This window comes from Primulina eburnea, chromosome 13, assembly GCF_022965805.1.
Source record: "Primulina eburnea isolate SZY01 chromosome 13, ASM2296580v1, whole genome shotgun sequence".
Taxonomy (NCBI): Eukaryota; Viridiplantae; Streptophyta; class Magnoliopsida; order Lamiales; family Gesneriaceae; genus Primulina; species Primulina eburnea.
Window position 1 is genome coordinate 8,575,809 of NC_133113.1, and position 5,585 is coordinate 8,581,393.

Sequence of the window (5,585 nt, forward strand, 5' to 3'; positions counted from 1 at the left end):
GAATGATCATATGATGATGCACTGAACAATCCTCCACCGGACTGTTTAAGTGGTTCTCACTTATCGAGTGGAATAGTCTACAGTAATGATTGTACATCATTAGTCTTTTGACCCTAGACAATTTCGAAATATTTATTTTTATTAAATGAACAAGATTTATATATTTGATATATTGGTGCTCCCGGATCGTTGATTGAGGTTATAATGAGTTCAGAATTATTTATTTAATGAATTTGGAATTTAGTAATTAAATCTGTGTACTAGTAGTAGTGACTACTAACAAGTACAAATTCTCCTAAATGTTCTAGAGAAGTCTAGAATTAAACAAACCAATGTATCAAAGAGGGATTTCTAATCGGATTAGGAGTCTCACTCTATATACACTATTAGAGGTCATAAATTGTAAGGAAACTCTCACACAAAATACACAACAAAGCTTTCCTCTCTCCTTGAATTGAAAGTCACGGCCATGTGGAATCGGAAGCAGATCAAATCATGTAATCTATTTTGGATTATTAACTTAATTAGTTTCAATAATAATTGATTAAGAATCAACTAATTTTCCAACTTTTGAAAAGGGTCTCGACCTATTCAAGAAGCTTGGTGAAAATTTCGGCCCAGTGAATCCACCCTCGTGCTGGTCAATGCACTATCTCCGGATTTTGGAAATTCGGAGGCTAGAGTTTTTGTTGGATAAATGAAAATAAAAGAAGAGGAAAAGTGAGGATTTAGAAAAGGGAAGTGGGATGTTTCAATGTGGTTTGTCCCACATTGAGAAAATCACCAAATGAAGTTTCCCTAATAAGCTCCAAGTTGAGATAGGGGTTTGGGCCCCAAGGGGTACCAGAAGTTTTTAGAAGGGGGAAGACGCTCATAGGCTGTGTCTCGGTGAAAACACACGTGCGCGCGCGCTCGTCTCTGGTCGGGTCGGTGCGGTGCGGTCTTTGACAAGTATAAATCTTTTTGGAGCAAATTTATTGCAAATTGATATAATTGGGCAGAGGTACGCGCGCAAGGGCGCCACATCCCGCGCGGATACGCGCCTGACCGAGCAATGGCCAGAATAGGGCGCGCGCGGCTGCCTAGCACAGAGCAAGGCACGCGGCCGCGCGGCTTGCGAGGTAGTATGCTGCGCGCGGCCGCGCGTGTTGTCGCGCGGCTGCGCGCGTAGCACTGATTCTGGAAAGTTGCGCGTCCCTTGGCTATAGTGGCATATGTTCTTGGTTGGTTTTGGCCCAACCATTGTATCCCTTCGCTAAAATCGTGTCTCTTCAAAGCAACCGATCTTGAGAGACGTGTCTCCTCAACACAACCGATGATCATCTATAAATAGTCCCTCCATTCATTGTCCAAAAGCTGCTGAAATTTTTTGCATCTTCTCTTCTTCATCTTGCTGCATCAATTTCGAAAAACACTTGAAAGCTCTTCCATATTTTGTTCGCTGATTCGAGACTTGTAGTGCTGCAAACTCTCGACGTGAAGTTGTTGTATCTTAGGGACGATTGCCTGCGACGTATAGCACTATATACGGGCAATTTCGTCTTGCGGAGAAAGGTGTTTCCTTGCCTCGACTTGATCTTGTTTTTGCTGCGTTTTGTTCGTGTTTCAAGTTGCTGAGCCGTGCTCGTGTTTTCAGACTTACAACATAACCAGGGTAATATCTACATCTAACAGTTTTTACGTACAAATCGCTTGCGATTTCTAGTACAATCTAAACGAGTAACATAGCTTCTAATCGAGGACTTGATTAGACAATCAAAACCAAAGCTCCGTTCGTAGGGAATTATAATCGTATAGCATGCACATGTATAAAATTCATACAACTAGTTATGGGCACATGTGTAAGATTCATACAACTAATGATTTTTATACACACGACGCCCAAACATCGTTTCGATTGTCAAGATGAAAAAATTTAAACTACCGCTATGTCTTGGATGTAAAAATTCGATGCAACAACACAGATCACCAACCTGACCTCCTTGGTATGGGCACATGTTGGGGGTAGGGTAGGGTAGGTGTGGAAGGTACCAGAGGGTAAGGATCTTAGTAGATTTGGATCGATCTTTATCAATATTTTTCCAAATGTTCATATCCGAAAAACGGTAGATAAAGATGAAAACAATCTTAATTAGAAAATGACTCTTCCCGTAATCTTGGATATTATCTATTAACTACCAGGTTTGTCTTAAAGATGAAATTTCTCTTTCCTCCAAGAAGCAAAATTCGGCCACCTTGCTGTGACATGAGATTTTGGTCAGTCACCAACTCACGCGCAGTCGTCGCATCTGTTGCATTGCCGGTCGTTCCATTGCCGCACCGCCATCATTGTTCGTCATCTTTATTTCTCAACAGAAATATCTTTCGTTTACTTGAGAAAATGTAATGTCCTGAACTAAAAATAAAAATTTGTTAGATTCAGTAATTTTAAATTATTAAATAATTAACGATGTTAAAATAATAATATGTGATATGTATTGTTCATGTAAAGTCTAAATTAGTTAAAATTTAGAAAAACAAATAGAAAACATAGATATACAAGTTTCTTTTTTTTTAGTTTTGTCAAATGTGATCATTTTAGTAGTCCAAACCGATGTTTAAAAAGTTAAATATTTTTTTTGACAGCTGAAATCTTGTAATTTATTAAGATGAAGATAGATCCGCAATTACAAGTTTAATCAACCACAAAGAAAAAGATCCATGCTCCCAAACAAAATGAGAGGATAAAAAAGCAAAAGCGGCAACCGAGTGAGCCACCCGATTAGTCGATCTCCTAACATGAGTAAGATGAGGGCTTTCGAGAGCCTCCATAAGAATGCTAATATCCGCAGCAATTGAGCCCACATAACTAAGATCCTCTTCTGGCCTTGTGACTGCTTGCACTGCAGGAAGAGAGTCTGAAGTGATTTGATGAATCTGAATGTGGTGCTGCCTTGCGACAATCAGGCCGAACTGGATGGCAGAAAGCTCGACCATTATAACAGATTGGGCCCTATCACGTTTGACCCTCATGATCCCGAATCACACGACCAACTGCACAACTAAGAGATCCCTCTTTATAAGCCGCATCCACATCCAACCGAAATTGGTGAACTAACGGGGCAGACCAAGTGCTTGGAGAGCTGATCAAAGGTGACTTTGAGCCGCTTGTTACTGAATCGCATGTAGCACGGTAATTCCAGAGCAGATTTTCACACCAGTCAGGCTCCAAAACTCGATCCTTGCCATGACCATCATGAAGAAAGCGAAGTCTCTCGTTCCAAGTGGCCCAAGTGCGCATGACAAATAACTCAAAATCAGGTTTACTCAGCTTCTCCTTCATCCCTAGAAATATATCAAACACATCCAAGTGGCAAAGTTGCTTAAGAGATGACCAAATCCAGCTACGTTTCCAACAAGATTTCACAGCCGGGCAAGAGAAAAGGGCATGACTGGAAGTATCCTAGTTAGACTGACACAAAGGACACCTTCCAGTAACGGGAACATGATGTGCAAGAAGATTTTGTTCCGTAGGGATAATATTATTAAGCGCTCTCCACCAGAATATTCTCACTTTAGGAGGGATCGATAAAGACCACAGGAACTTCTACCAACCCTTTTGGAAAGGGGCCGAGCACGAGGAGGGCTGATCATAGAGTCCTTGGGCAGCTTTATATCCATCTTGTACCGTATATTTACCTTTCTGGTCATATTTCAAAAATCTCGCATCTTTTCTATTAGTCAGAGTAATGGGAATAGAGGTGATTTTCTGAGCAATAAGAGGAGAGAAAATCTGTTGGATTAGAGGCACATTCCATCTTTCTTGCATCATGAGGGACTTCACTTTAGAGAATGAAGCGTAGTGAGGAATCGGTGCTAGACAGGTTCTAGGACCCGGAAGCCAAATATCCTCAAACGTATTAATACGAGCCCCATCTTCCACCTTTCAACACAAACCTTCAGAAAGTAAAGAACGGCTCCACATCAATGCTCTCCAGATGGAGGAAGGATTGTTGCCCATTTCGGCTTCCATAATATCTTGATGGAGAAAATACCAGCCTTTCAAGACTCTGGCCACCAAATAATCATGTTCCGAGATAATACGCCAAATCTTTTTAGCTAATAGGGCCTGATTGAAAGTCTCCAGCTGTCTGAACCCCAAGCCTCCCATGCATTTCGGTTTACACAAGGATTGCCAAGATTTCCAGTGCATACGATTTTTCCCTGCGTCCACTCCCCACCAAAAATTAGAGCATTCACGTTCTATCTCTTCACACCCTGATTTGGGGATACGAAAGCAGGACATGGCATAAGTAGGGATAGACTGGAGTACCGATTTGATCAGTGTTTCCTTACCCCCTACCGAAAAAGTTTTGTTTCCCCAACCTTGTATTCTCTTTATTACTCTCTCCACTAGATATCTGAATTGCAGTTTCTTACTCCGCATAGACACAGCCAGAAGGCCCAAGTACACTGTGTGGGCGTGAACCACTGGGATAGCTAACACAGACTTAATATTCTCATCCAGCTACACATTAGTATTTGGGCTGAAGGAGAGGGAAGATTTTTCGAAGTTAATAAGCTGCCCTGAAGCCTTCGCATATGATAACAGACAGTTTTGCACCGCCAAACAGTTCACCATTGTGGCTCTGAAGAACAAAAGACTGTCATCATCAAAGAACAGATGAGTAAGAGAAGGGCAGGAAGAAGCTAGCTGAAACCTAGAAATCAGACGTTGTTGTTCAAGAGAGATGAGAGCAAATGATAAACCATGAGCGCATAAGACGAATAAGTAGGGAGAAAGAGGGTCTCCCTGTCTCAGTCCTCTAGTCGGAATGACGTTACCAACCAGATCACCATTCAGAGAGAAAGAGTTCTTGACTGTTCTGACACATCGCATAACCTTCTCAACCCAGCATCGAGAGAAACCCAGTCTGATCATAATGCCTTCAAGAAAAGACCACTCAACTCTGTCATAAGCCTTACTCATATCAAGTTTTAAAGCAGTGTAGCCTTTTTGCCCCTGTTTTCTACTTTTAATCCAGTGCAGCGTTTCAAAACTCAAAATAATATTGTCAGAGATCAGTCTGCCTGGGATAAAGGCACTCTGAAACTCATTCACAGTATGTTTGAGTATGGGAAACAATCTATTCGTGAGAGCGCGAGCAACAATTTTATAGGAAACATTACACAAATTGATAGGTCGATAGTCCTTCATAGTCAATGGAGTCGCGACCTTAGGTATCAGACTAACGGTAGTGGCATTCCAGTCCTCAAGAGGGGCTCCTTCATTCAAAATGTTCAAACACTCATTCGTGACCTCCTCCCCAATCACTTCCCAGAACTTCTGAAAAAATAACACCGACATTCCATCCGGCCCTGGCGCTTTATCTGGATGCATATCAAACAGGGCCTTCCTAACTTCAATTCCTGTAAAAAGGGCACAAAGGTCATAATTTGATCGATCATCAACAGTAGGGCAAACCTGATTCAAAATCTGTGCTATGTCTTCCTCCGAAGGGATACTAGAGGAGAACAAGTCGTAGAAATAATTTTGAACGATCTCCGCCATACTCCCTGTGTCAGTGCACCAATCTCCGTGTGAA